Genomic DNA, 12755 nt, shown 5'->3' on the forward strand with positions numbered 1-12755 from the left:
AATTGAACCTCAACTAATGACGGCGGATCGGAGAAAGTCATTCAGGACCAGTTCAGACGTCGTGCTTCTGCCGTGCCGAACTTAATTGTAATTTGGTTCGACTGTAGCACTGCAGGAAAACAACTTTGATTCAGACGTCGTGCCAGAGTCGAACCAAATTCAGGATTCACTGATGCCTCGTAACAATTCTTCTCCCAACTCCCCTTGGGAACGCAATCTCGCCAAAATACATTAATATAATTTTTGAATTTTGTTTAGCGCGGCAGGAAGCACGACGTTTGAATCGCTGCCGTGCCAGAGCCGTGTAGCACGGCAGCGCTTGTCGAACTTAATTGCTTGCCGAACTTTATTCAAAAGTTTGATTCAGACGCCGTGCTTCTGCCGTGCTTTGTCGAACTTAATTCCTGAATTTAGTTCGGCACGGCAGAAGCACGACGTCTGAACTGAGCCTCATTCGGTTTGCATTACTGGAGCATCGCGGGGTCAATTTCAAACCCCAGGCTTAGCCATCATTTATGCTGAAAAAAGAAAAAAAAACGATTAAAGAAGGGCGCAGTATCATCCTTATTTAAGTGGACTTAAGTCGCGGAGAGATCTACAAGCGAAAATTGCTCAAAAGACGACAAGGCAATCTTTCTTCGTAATTGTCTCTTCTGTACACAATGTACTAACCTAAAAAGCGCTTTCATGGCTTTCTGTGAAATCGGAGGTTATTTTGAATGTTTATATGTATGTAAGATCAAATTTGACAGTCCTTAAGAAATATTAAACCTCTCTAAACCTATGATTTGATTTTGATAGTGGTCCATCGATCATATCAGAATCACCAGAAAATGATTTAGAACCTCTTTATTATTTATAAGGAGCCCTGCCTCAAGGCAGGGCGACGAAAAATTAGTTCTTAGACCCATTCATTTGTTCTCCTCCATGGAAATCTTTAGTAAAAGGCGAAAGATTTATGCTTGTTGAAGGAAAACCAGAGTTAACAAATAGTATATTCAGACATGGAGCTTGTTCAGTCTGAGGCGGCGAACCATGTGGTATGAAAAAGAACCAATTTAAATCATTAATGAGAGTGCATGCGCATCAAAAACCCCTAAAGACGGATTCAAGTCTTAAGTAGAAAAACGAAAAGATATATAAGCGTGGTGAAGAAAAGCGTAAATAGAGAAGAGAAGTGTGACGTCACAAAAATTCCAATTTGTGAAATTATGGGATTGAGTGGCATATTCAGAAAGAACAAAACAAAATTTAAAAAAATGTTCATTTGCCAAAAATCAGCCTTTTAGTGCAAATTGGCGGGGAGATGTAAGCACCTTTATGCTCTCAATTTTTAGATTCTTTACAAATCCTTCTAAAATTGGCTTGGATCATAATTTAGAAAGAAACGAAAGCCTGTTATAAGGCAGGTTACTTGGATCGAAACAATTACAATCCGGGCCTATGTCCGAAGGATTCATATGGGGTCATTGGAGTGACTTTGGAAGACGCAGGTGGTGTTACGTGTTCACGCATGCGAGATTGCTAGTGACTGGTCATTACTAGCTTGTCTTTTCTAATGGTACTCGATCCGTTTTTTTACACGGGATGACGTTGTCAGCCAGCGTCAAAAATTCGCTCGAATATCGTTTTCATCGTTGTCACAAATTGGCATGTTTTTTTAAATTTCCCGTATGCCGTGCCCGTCCCGAAAATTGTGCGTTTTTATTGGCTGCAACTTTAAATCACGTGCGAGTCAGGTTGGGTTGAAGACAAAGAATGTGTAGAAATTAAAGGCAAAGTACGATTCGATAAAAGAGGAAACCAGTGTGTGTAACTTTGACTGGATAATTATATATTGGTTTGTTATTATTATTAGTGTGGACGCTAGAAAAGGGTCGAAACGCATCAAAATGAAAATCGGAGGCGCGTGTGTTTATAGCATGCGCTTAGAGTTCAACAGAGCACGTCACATCGTGTAATTCTATCATTTTGGAACTTTTTAATGTGGACAGGCGAAAACGCATTAAGAAGGTAGTGTAGACGTGAGTCGATCATTGCGTTTTCGATGACAACGAAAGCGTACACTTTTGAAAAAGTATTAGTGTGGACAGGGCTTCAACTTTTCGTTGCTGTCGCCTTCATGGTTGCGTAGCCTGTTTATATGATCGATACTTTGATATGATCGATACTTTAATGCTTTGTTCAGGATCCTTGCCTCAAGCAGGGTGATGAAAAATTACTCCTTAAGACTCATTCAGTTTTTAGTAAAAGGCGAAAGATTTTTACGTGATGAAGGAAAACCAGAGCAGACGACAAATAGTTCAGACAGGGATCTTGTTCAATGTGAGGCGGCAAGCCATGTGGGAATTGAAGAAATAGAACCATATTTTAAAAACATAAATTAATGAGAGTACATGCGCATCGAAGACACTCGCTCGCAGTATTTAAGGAATCAAGGTTTATATAGTTCTATCATTTGAATTATTGCCAACATAAAGCTTTAGTCGTACTCTGGCTTCTTCATTTGTCAATCTCTCGATCCTCTTGCAGAGATCATTGAATTTGTTGAATTATTGAAGTTTTTGTTGATGTCCTTTCCTTTCTGGTTGCGTTAACCCTGTAGTTTGATATGATTCTTCGCTGCATCTTTATTGTGAGGAGCCCAGCTACAAGGCAGGGCGATGAAAAATTAGTCGTAAACACTCATTCAGTTGTTCTCCTCCACGGAAATCTTTAGTAAAAGGCGAAAGATTTGTGCGCACTGAAGGAAAATCAGAGCTGACTTCAATTGTTCAGACAGGAAGTTAGTTCAATGTGAGGCTTTGAGCCATGTGGGATCGAATGGGACAATTTAAATATCAATGAGAGTGCATGCGCATCGGACACGTAAAGTTTTCACTGAATCATCATGTTGAATTCTACTTGACCATGTGCTCTAGAAACTGGTGCAATAAATTAAAATTGAAAGACACGTGAAAAACAATCTCGTTTAGTTTGATGGTAGAACCGGGCTGGATTCTTTGTATGAAGGTTACCAGGCTGGAATTTCCTGAGATTTCTCTCCGATTACTAGAAGTTTTTCTCTGCCTTCACTAAACTCTGTAATGAAAAAAAAGTAGTAAAATCAATTTTGGCGGGATAAGCGTACAAGGATGCAGTTTGGCGACTCATCTAGCTCCGTTTTTCTCGCGGCTTTTCAGAGCACCCGCGTAATGAAGTCTTCCTGCTTTACCGTCAGCTACGCAGGCAAGCTAGATGCATTCAAGCTTCTTTCAATTCTCATTTATGTCAGAGCAGGATTTAAAAAGTGCGGTGGGTCTCACCCTTCACTTGTATTCACTATTTTAATTTAATACAAAGGCTGCCATACGTTTACCAGTGAAGGCACGAAAAAACTTCCAGTAAAAGGAGAGAAATAGGAAATTCCAACCTGGTAGCCTTCATACAAAGAATAAATACTACAAAACAAACCGAAGGAGTTTTTTTTCTTTTCACATGCCTTTCGATTTTAATTTTTTCACCAGTTTCTAGAGCCTATGGTCAAATACAATTCAACATAGAACTGTAAAAACCTTGATTCCGTGAAAACGTGTAAGTGTGCCAGATGCGCATGTATTCTGACTGATACTTAAGGGAGGTTCTATTTGATCCCATATGGCTCGCCGCCTCACATTGAAAGACTTCCCTGTCTGATCATTAATCGCTTGCTCTGGTTTTCCTTCAACTCGCAAAAATCTTTTGCCTTTTACTAAAGATTTCCGTGGAGGAGAACAACTGAATGAGTCTGTAAGACTAATTTTTCATCGCCCTGCCTTGTGGCGGGGCTCCTCACTACAGTGGAACCCCGTTAATACGACCTCCTTCGGACCATGGAAATTTGGTCGTATTAACGGGGTGGTCGTATCAACGGGGTAGGGTCAAGTTATGGTGCAAAATGCTTTTAAACTACATTCTACTACATGTATACCTTTAATCCGCTATAAATCAACCTTTTTGCAGTTAATTAACAACCTTACAACCGCAATTCAATGCAACTGAACAATGTAACACTAAACGAAACCGAGTACTGAGAAAAAACACTGACTTCTTTCTAGCCTGCAGTGCAGGCGTATTTTGGGTGGGTGAAACCTTGTTCGTGTGGCCTGTTCGTGTTCGTAATATTGTTGTAGCCGCCATCTTTGATTTTATGACGGTGGAAGATTGGGGAAAGTAGAAATAGTAACCCTTAGTTTCAACATGCCGCTTTTGCAGGCAAATTGCGCGCTCAAAGAAAACGCCTGCACTGCAGGCTAACTTCTTTCAGTTCCTTGTTATGAAAGGAAGGGGCTTGTGAAATGTGGGGGAGGATACGGGATGGAAATCCCATGCGTTTACAAGTTTACTGGACAGCCAAGAAACGTTGATATGCTTAACAAATTATCAGACATTTCAAATAACCGATCTATGAGAAAAGAGCAGGAAATGGACTTGAAGAGAAAAGCCACAGTGGAAGGCAGCAGAAACAAGAAGGCAAAATAACTTTGAGAGCCTTGAAATGCTGCAAAGTGAAGTCTTTCAGATCTTTTGTATTGTATATTCATGCATCCTTTTTACTGAACACTGCAATTTACCGGATGTCATGCTAACCACTAACACCTTTGCCTAAAAATATTCAATAAAATATTAGTAATGCGTTATTGTTTGTCAGATTGTGTCTGTTTTGATTCAGGGGGTAATTTTAGAAAGAAAATAACGACTCAGGACTCCCAAAGGTGGTCGTTGGTCATAATAACGGGGTGGTCGGATTAACGGGTTTTTCAGATAAGAAAATGAGTGGGCTTTTGTTCGAGCCACAAAAAAATGGTCGTAATAACGGGGTGGTCGTATGGCGGGGTTGTATAAAGTTATAGCGAACAATGATATACGCCACAAATTGCAGGGTTACCGCAACCACGAAGGAGGGTACAGCCTAAACTTCAATAATTCAACAAATTCATTGATCTCCTCAAGAAGATCGAGAGATTGTATGACAAATGAAGAAGCCATAGTAGGAATATGGGTTGCTGCTGGCAAGAATTGATAGAACTATAAAAACCTTGATTCTTTAAATACCGCGAGTGTCTTCGATGCGCATGTACTCAGTGGTTTCGTCCGAAGAACGGTCGACACTGAAGCATCCCGACGCATGTGAGAAAAAAACTCTCTCGTACTCAGGGTTTTTTGCTTGATAATTAAAAAAAAAAAGCAAACGCTGTTCGGCTTTTATCAGCTTCCACAAAGGCACAGGGTTAAGTGATGCGAATTCGAATCAACATAAACGGACAGCTTTGATTTGAACAAACAATTTACCCATATACTTTGTTCACTGGAGCCCAGCCGCAAAGCAGGCAAGCTGTTCTCACCTAAGTTGTTGTTTCTACTAGTTGGCTTTCTTTCTCCGAGGAACAATTTCTCAGTTCTGGCTCCAGAGGTCCGTTTTCGATACGTAGGATTAGATGGACCGTAGTCACGGTTTAAACTCGACCTTTCAACAATTAGTTGAGAAAAAGACTCTCTGGTACCCTAAATTCTCAAACTGGTTTCTCAAAAGGTAAAAATTGGCCTGATTCAAATAACTCTATCTGGAACACACGTTCAAGCAGCCTCGTACCCAGGCCAGTTCGCGCTTTCCGAGTTACCAGAGGAGGCTTGGAACCGAGTGCGATAGCGCGAGGCGTCCTCGGCGAACTTTCCCGATAAGCTTGACAGGTGACGTCACATCCGAAATCGCCGAGGACGACTGGGTACGAGGCTGACGTTGAAGGTTTCCTAGAAGAGGCTTATTTGTTTTGCTTTCCACTACGAAAATGAAGATATCAAGACAAGTGTTTACAGGTACTACATCTTAACTCAGGATTTTAAAGAAACTTGAACAAAACAAAAATTGCTCTTCACTTGTTCACGTTTAATAATGAATCAGAAAAGAAAACGTATTCTTTGCTCTCGCAAAAAGTTAGTAATTCTGTTTGCAAGGTAGATAATAAGTAAATAATTATTAATAACTGTTTGTTTATTTTAAGGTGTCACATCACTAAAAGCGCAACTTGCGAAGCGAACATCAGGAAGTGAGCAAACAGTCTTGGTGTCCAGCGGTTGTTTCTTCGGAAGCAGCTGGATCCGCTGTAGGAGCTGATTCATTAAAACTTTTTGCTTTAAGTCTTTTAATTTTTCTAGCTTACGTCGTTCTTCGGAACTTTTTCGTTGAATTTCATTCTTCCTCCTTTCAAGATTGCTGTAAAGAAAAAAGTACTAAAGTCATTTTTATTTAGCCGGGTATACGAACTCTTTTTGTATGTTGGCGGGATAAGCGTGTAAGAGTGCTGTTTGGCGACTCATCCAGCCCCATTTTCCTCGCTGCTTTGCAGAGCACCCGCGGAATGAAGCCTGTCTAAAGCACCGTCAGTTACACAGGCAAGCTAAATAAATTCAAGCTTCTTTCAATTCTCATTTCTGTCAGAGCAGGCTTTAAAAGTGCTGTAGGTCTCACCCTTCGTTTGCATTCACTTTTTTCATGATGATGATAGTGATGATGATGATGATGATGATAAGGACCCTAGTGAAAGGGAGAGGCAACCAAAGCGTGTCTATAAAAGGAAGAGCTTATTGGAGGTTACAACAATAACAATAATCAGTTCTCTATTTTCGAATCCCCCATGATACACGCTGTTTGCCCCCCAGATTTTGTATAAGCTATTGTTTTCAAATGCTCCTGGGAGGACTCTATATTTCCTAGAACATGTGAAACATGTGAAAATAATAATAATAAAAAAGAATTCTTTCTCATGAAGAAAAAAAAGCAAGAGCTCTGCACTTGCATCATATTTTTTGATACAGTTTCATTGACGTCCACTGGACGATTATAGAGTGAAACTTCCTAATACATGGAGAACGTGAACACACCACAACAAATCCGGGGAGTCAAGCCTATAATGGCCTATAAGGGGAGGTTCCGCCCGAAAGCGGTACCATTTTTACGCTTCAGCTATATTAAAGGGTAGTTATTTAACTAGTTGAAGTAAATGAAAATGTAGACAAATCATATCTGTCACTTTGGTTTGTAAAAGGACCGAAAAGGGTTAACAGAAGGCTTTTATAGCAATGAAAAAGTCGAAACATTTCCCGGTTTTGTGATTCATTCATATGTAAACTAAAGAGTGCAGTTACAGCAGTCAAAAGTCAAATAAATTTTCAACTCAAGCTGTTGTCCATGATAGACAGACAGGGGCGGATCCAGGGTTTTTTTTAGGAGGGGGTGCACTCGTCTCTTGCCCTACTTCAACACCAATAAACCACAATTTTTTTTTTTGCAGAATACCAGTTGTATTAGAAAACCGCAGGTCATCTCAGGGGGGGGGGGGGGGGTGCGCACCCCCTGTATCCTCCCCCTAGATCCGCCACTGACAGACAAGATATAGAACCTGAGCCTCAATATTCCACCTTGTAGAATCAATGCTGGCCAACGCGCTTTTTATTACTGTGATGTATAAGTATGGAATAATTTAAGCAAAGACTTAAGTGAAGTCATAAATACTAAGTTTTTAGGAGACGTCTAATTAATGAACTGATTTGTAACATGAACTAGGTCAAATGATGACTTTTTTACATAGTTACTATTTGTCATGATCAATAAAGGTATACGAAAGGGGTACTTTCGGTCAAAAATGGTATATAAAAGGGTAAGGTGTTGGATCTCGACTCCTTATAAAACTTTGTTGATTACCCCCCAGCCAAAAAATCTCCTTTCTATTTGTGAATTCAGATAGCTAGATAGAGTCCTTTTAAAACAATTCAACTAAACATAAATGTTCAAGTACATTTGGCAAATTGAAAGAAGCTAAATAAATGCAATAAATTTTGAAAGAGCGCAACCGTTTTTATTGTAGTGGTTGTTTACCCTCGCTTATAAATTTGTTTTGCCCTGTATTACATTATAGAATCAATTTTCTACCTTAAATCTCTGCGTAGTGTTTCAGTATATCTTTCATCCCTAGCATGTTGTTTTCCCTCTATGGCTCTTCTTTCCTCACCTGTCACAGCTGTTCTTCCGACACGATGAGTTAAACTGAAAGGAAACCTATAGGACGTTCCTGTTCGTGAGTTATAAATTTTCTGTTATTCTGCGAGCCTCTTACACATGACATGAAAATCCCAGCTAAGTTTTTCATCTATCTGTCTGAACTCCTAGGTATTTATGTGCAGTGGTCATTATTTAGCATTCGCTATTGGCACATCTCCCGTAATACACCTTGTTCGCCGCCTAAAACTTTACATAACATTTGTTTTTAATTTCTTGTGGGTATTACAGCCGTCCCAAGAGAAGTTGAAAACAATAGAGCTCGAGAGACTAAGTTTCACGTTTGCGCTAGACGGCAAACGTGAATTTGTATCACGTGATCGACCAAGTTTGTCGTTTACTTTTTATTACTTCTACTCGAAAATAAGTAGTTTCGCGCCAGTTTTATCCATAAGAATTAAACTAGACAGTTTTTGTCTGCTTATTTTCTGTTTCGAAAAATACTCAACTTGAATCTGACGTTTGCAGTTCGCCGTAAACGTGACTTGTAATCTCTAAAAAGCTTATCCAAAAGGTTGGGGGGGACACAAGGTGCATTTTGGTAAATGTGGAAGTGGCGAATGATGGGTTTCTCACTTGTCCCATTATTCAGACTGTAGGAGGGGCCAATAAATTAAAATAATTTGATGAGAGGGGTGCATTTGAAGTTTATTCTCTACATGCCATTTGCAGACTTAAACGAGATCAGAGTTAAGCTTAACGATAATATAACTATGCTACGTTACAAAGAATTCCAGGAAGAATTCAGCCTAATTTTAACTCGCTTTAATAAACAAGTTAGAAAACTTACTCTTTCTCCATCTGCTGGAATCGTTCCTGAAGACATTCGATGTATTCCTGTGCTTCATCTAAGCGAATTATCAGCCTTCTGTTGATCAAGAAGTCAAACAGATTCTGTGAGGAGAAACTTTCGGCTGAACATTAGAGAGCTTATAAGTAAAGACGACGTCGACACCTACGAAATGGTCACTTAAAAAAAGAAATCGCCGCTGCATCAAACTTCATCCGTTTTATCGCGTTCATTTAATCTCGTTCAATTCGTCAAATCTTGGCAATTTTTCATGGAGTTGATTCTAAAAGACTGTATCGAAGTTGAGGAAAAGAAAAAGATAGTCGTTGTCTTGTGTCCATGTTCTCCAAATTACGTGAAATTATGCATTTTCACGTCGTAGTCGTGTAGTGACGGCAATTAAAGAAATGTACAAAAAAGGGTGATGCACGTGCGACTCGTGTCGTTTTGCCAATCAAACCATTTTGCTTTAACTTGATATCAGGCCCAATAGGCCCTTTGCAGCTAGCGATTCACGTGGTACAAAACCGCCACGTTGGAGAGCAAAAGTCGCACCGGGACAAGACAAACAAAAGACAAACATAATTTGAAATGGTAATTTTCTTTGTTTGTCTTGTCCCAGTGCGACTTTTGCTCTTCAGCACGGCAGTTTTGTACCACGTGAATGGCTAGCTGCAAGGAGCCTATTTTAGCGGTTCTCATATACATTCTCTCAACGGCTCCCCCTAAAAGTTTTCGCTTTGCTTTGCCCAAGAAGCGGCTTGAGCAGGTCTCATGATGTTATTTTGCTTTTTTGTTGTTCGCTCATGACTTCGCTGTCGTCGCTGCTTAAGTTCTCTATTGCTCTGTTACTGGAGGCAGAAAGGGTTGAAGGCGATTTACACTAACTAGCGATAACAGCAACATGAAAGAACAAATAAACAAACAAACAAAAACAAAATCGAAGTTGCCGCAATGCCACTTATTTGCGACAAGCGACTTTGGCCCTGAAACAACGTCACAAGGCGTGAAATAACAAGAAACGACCGAGGTGAGTTGAAATTACAAACAAATTATAAATATAACAAATGGAAATTCAATACAAATTTCAATACAAATTGAAAGGTTCGGTACATGGAAAGTTCGGCATCTGAATCAAAGGCGTTCCAAAAAGGATCCAAACAGGGCGGATAAAGGTTGGGCGGTGAAACGAGCGCGTCCGAGCAAAAAGGTGTGATGCAGTAGACTGGGACTCTACTTAGAAATGTCGCTTGTTTTCGACTTTGGTCAGGGCTTGCGATGAGGTTTGACCGTTAGACACTGCCGCTGTCACTGAATTATGGCGGTGATTTGTTTTCTTGCACTTCTTACTCGTTCCTTTGTGCTGGTACGCTGTCTCCGGGAGGCAAATGTTGCTATTTTTTGCGGGAGGTTTAGTTGGAGTAGACAAACATCTCTTTCAAAGGGTTTCCCTTATTACTTCCACGACTTTACCGCTGAATTATATTTTCGTTCTACTACCCGCCAATGTCGATGTTATTCCAAAACAAAAACAACTAAGTACTGTCTAAAACTCGAAGGAAAATCTCATCCATGTCATCCATGGCAAAACTAAAAGACAGCAGATCGTGTTTCATAACTAGATGACGTGTATTTTATAAATGCGTGCAGTTCGTGCAAGGTGAAATTATGCAAATTTCAATAACCATCATCCTTCTTTTAATTTTGAAAAAAAACACCTCATACGTCTTTCTGTTTCTTCGAAACTTCAAAATTAGTTTCCTCTCAGTTTTTACTGTTCAGCTTGTTTTGTTTTAGAAAGGAAAACGGAGAAAAAACCTTACAACTAACCTCAATAAATTTTGTTTACATGCGGTTGCCGGATTTGCCAGGGGCACCCAACGGCAATTTTCGGGAAAATATCTGTTCGGAAGACGATTTGAGATCTAGAATTTTCGGAGCATTTGTTGTAAAATTTCTTGCTTGCCTGCCTCTCCTAGGATTTTCGAACATCGACAAAATGGTATAATTACCCATTTTTAACGGATTTTGACCCTAAAAAAGGCCACCTAGAATTTTCGGGAACCTTTTCCTGGCTGAAGTTTTCGAGAAGGTAAGTTTTTATCCCTATAATTTTCGGATCACTAGACTTTCAGCTAGGAAATCCGAACAGATGAAAAGTTTTTAGGGGATAAAAATATGCCTATATCTACCGTTTGAATACTAAACTACGTTCAACAATGCTATGTTAAGTGGTTTTGAACTATATCCTCGTTGGGTGCCCCTGATTTGCGACGCATTGCGCGAATCGCCATGGCGCGTTGCACCCGAGAAGCAAAGTTTGAAGCAGTACAACGCCACTATATCAAAATATATCAATCTAATTTTTTGTTATGTTATATAAAATTTATCCCCCTTTAACATATGTAAAAATTGAGGTTAAGAAGTGTTAAGCTTTTGCAAACGAAACGGTGAAAGACGATTAGGTGATGTTTAGTGGAAGGAGGAGGTATTCAACACTTTCAAATCAAACTCAAATTTTGGCATTATACGACCAACAAGTTTGACTTATAGGCATACAGACACAAACATATGAAACTGTTTATTGATATTGTTATGAAACGAATTTATCTATTTAAAACTGGAGCCTGAAATTACAGAAAGAAAATAGGATTTCTGGTTTGCAAAAAGGAAAATTTCGCCGGCCTTCGAGCGCACCGGAAGCGCGGAAAGAGCGCTCGTGCCAGTCCTTCTCCGCATCACACATTAAATGAAGAGCGGAGCGCTCGTTTCACCGCCCAACCTTTATCCGCCCTGGATCCAAAGGCGAAATTCCCGGCCTGGCTCGGCAAAAAGAACGGCTGAGCCGCTCCAAATTGAAACAGGCCGTTCCTAATCAATTCAGACGCCGAACTTTTTATGTACTTAATTCAATGTATCAGATTCGGCGCATGAAAAGTACGGCGTCTGAACCGGGCCTTTCAGTATATAAAAAAAGGTGAATAAAAAGATGTACATGAATTTGCATATAATAGTTAACAGTAAAAATATGGAAACGAAGAATTGGGTATCAGATTCCTCTAAGCAATAAAATGGGAATAACCTACTGGTAACTTCCGTTGCTCCCGGAAATTTTCCGCTAGAACGACCCATTTATTTTCCGACCAGATTTTCCGAAAACGTTTTCGGCGCAAATCTTATCTCTGCGACAAAGTATTCCGGCAAAAAAAGCCACTTGAGAAAAAACGATTCAATTCAAAAAGTTTTCAAACCAATCACTTGCCCCACCAATCCGTCCAATCAGAATCCAGCTCATTTTCATTGATACAGAGTGAGTGAAAACTTACCTTTTTCGACGGGCTTTTTCCTCTCTTTCTGATCTAAACCTGCTGAGCGTTTGCCCCATTTTGAATTTTATATACAAAATTCTTTCCCACAGATATTTTTTTGTATGAGTAAGGCAAAATAAATAACCAATACAATAGCGTTCCTCTTGAGTGAAATCAACGTGTTTCGGATTGTGACATAAAAATTGAATTTGCGCGCGCTCACTGACGACCCAATCATATGAGATCAGTTTTTTACGACGAATCCTTTTTCCTTCGTCATATTTACGGAGGCAATAGCGTCTTATAATCAACCTCCTTTCTTCGTTGGCCGTATTTAAGGAGGACCTAGTAAAGAAATTAGAGTCTTGATAACTGATAAAACGGATAGAAAAGTGAAAGTAGAGACATAAAGGTTTCCTTGGAGACAAGTTTGTTTAAAATGAGTAATTATTGTCCAGCAATCGCCTGCTTTCTAGAGTTTAAGTTTATACGCTATAGAATAATAAGTTTAAATTTACCTGTATTTTACCTGATGGAACGGGAAGAAACGGCAGCTGAAACCACGGCCGATTTTCGCCAAAAA

At 39.7% G+C, this 12755-nt stretch overlaps 1 long non-coding RNA gene and 3 other non-coding genes across 4 annotated transcripts; 1 reads left to right on the forward strand and 3 right to left on the reverse strand.

The window, feature by feature from the left end:
• Nucleotides 1–864: 864 nt before the first annotated feature.
• LOC140924329 (U5 spliceosomal RNA) lies at nt 865–985 on the reverse strand. The gene has a single exon (XR_012164246.1). It is a non-coding gene; the product is annotated as a U5 spliceosomal RNA (small nuclear RNA).
• Nucleotides 986–2641: 1656 nt separating this feature from the next.
• On the reverse strand, nt 2642–2763 carry LOC140924351 (U5 spliceosomal RNA). Its single transcript, XR_012164254.1, has one exon. It is a non-coding gene; the product is annotated as a U5 spliceosomal RNA (small nuclear RNA).
• Nucleotides 2764–3686: 923 nt separating this feature from the next.
• Nucleotides 3687–3808, forward strand: LOC140924311 (U5 spliceosomal RNA). The gene has a single exon (XR_012164238.1). It is a non-coding gene; the product is annotated as a U5 spliceosomal RNA (small nuclear RNA).
• Nucleotides 3809–7948: 4140 nt separating this feature from the next.
• LOC140939243 (uncharacterized) lies at nt 7949–12322 on the reverse strand. The gene is made up of 3 exons (XR_012165619.1): nt 12191–12322; nt 8865–8942; nt 7949–8074 (listed from the first exon to the last, which is right to left on the reverse strand). It is a non-coding gene; the product is annotated as an uncharacterized lncRNA (long non-coding RNA).
• Nucleotides 12323–12755: the final 433 nt, after the last annotated feature.

Source organism: Porites lutea, chromosome 1 (assembly GCF_958299795.1).
Source record: "Porites lutea chromosome 1, jaPorLute2.1, whole genome shotgun sequence".
Taxonomy (NCBI): domain Eukaryota; kingdom Metazoa; phylum Cnidaria; class Anthozoa; order Scleractinia; family Poritidae; genus Porites; species Porites lutea.